This window comes from Mobula birostris, chromosome 4, assembly GCF_030028105.1.
Source record: "Mobula birostris isolate sMobBir1 chromosome 4, sMobBir1.hap1, whole genome shotgun sequence".
NCBI lineage: Eukaryota > Metazoa > Chordata > Chondrichthyes > Myliobatiformes > Myliobatidae > Mobula > Mobula birostris.
The window spans coordinates 121942159-121943869 of NC_092373.1; positions in this window are offsets into that span (position 1 = coordinate 121942159).

A 1711-nucleotide genomic window follows, 5' to 3' on the forward strand; every position below is an offset into this window, starting at 1 on the left:
ATTTTCAGCATTTGCAGATTTTCTCTTGTTTGGGATAATGCTTTCCCGGCGCTGCATACCGAGAACCACGGGACACAAGTCTCAAAGTTCAAGGCTGATGAGAACTGTCATCATCTATACAGTAGCGAGTCCTTTGAATTCTCTGTAAAAAGGACTGACTGTTGATGTTAAAAGAATCAGGGTATGTGGGGTTACTGCAGAAAAGTAGCACTTCCAAAGTAAATAATTTATTAAATATGTTTTAGTTTTTAGAACATTAAAAAGTCTTTGACAAGAACAGGCCATTCGGCCCAATAAAGCTTGCCAAATTCCTATTCACATAGTGTGCTGAAATAACTATTGAGTTTAGATTTGAAAGACTCTAAGGTACTACTATCAGCTGCACAACTATGTATGTGTACAACTTGCTGTGGCAAGAAATGCTTCCTGATGTTAGTCTGAAATCTCCCCTTAACCAGTCTCCACTAATGGTCCCAAGTCCTCGTTGATGGATTAAATTTGAAGTGGCAGCTAGCATCCACCTTACTTACACCCTTTATGATTCTGAACACTTCTATCATGTCTTCTCTCATTTATGTCTATTTAGGCTAGAAAGATTGAATTATTAGATTTAGATTATGAGAACACTCAGTCCTCTTTTATTATCATTTAGAAATGCATACATGCATTAAGAAATGATACAATGTTGCTCCAGAGTGATATCACAGACAACAGGACAGACCAAAGACTAATTATAACATATAGTTACAGCAGTGCAAAGCAATACCATAATTTGATAAAGAACAGACCATGGGCACAGTAAAAAAAAGTCTCAAAGTCCCGAGTCAATCGACTCCCGAGTCCCCAATACCAGGCGGCGAAAGGGAGAAACTCCCTGCCATAAACTTTCAGGCACCGTCAACTCGCCGATACCTTGGAAGCAGCCGACACTGAGTCCATCCGTCCGAAAACTTCGAGCTTCTGACCAGCCTCTCCGATACAGCCTCCCGAGCGCCATCCTCTGCCAAGCGCCTTCGACCTCCCCCCGGCCGCTGAAACACGCAAAGCCGAGGATTTCGTGGCCTTCGGCTCTGGAGATTCCGGTTACCACACAGTAGCAGCGGCAGCGAAGCGGGCATTTCAGAAGTTTTCCAGATGTTCCGCTGTGCTCTCACATCTGTCTCCATCAAATCAGAATTGTGCACAGTCCCCTACTTGACAGATAACAGATATTCATCACCGGAGAGGCCGCACGCGCTGCCGTCGCGCCACCATCTTCTCCCCCCTAATCATTCTTTATATCTCATACCCTGCAGACCTGGAATGAGTCTTGTCACCCTTCTCTGAAACCTTTCTGATGCTTTCACATCCCTCACAAAATATGGAGACCAAAATTGTACGCAGTACTCAAGGTGTGGCCTCACAAGCGTATTATATAGCATAAAGAGAACGTCTCTAGATTTAAACTCCACTGAGTGCATTATATAGCCCAACATTCTATTAGCCTTCCTAATCACTTCTGAGCATCTTCTAGTTATGGATAGTGATGAGTCTGCCAGGACACCCAGATCCTTCTCATACTGTGCACTTTCTAACTCAAGACCCCCATTATATATTCATATCTAATATTTCTACTTCCTATATGTAATATTTTACATTTGCTTACATTAAATTTCTTCTGCCATTTATCTGCCCACATCTGGACTTTGTATAGATGAACATCGACTTCTCT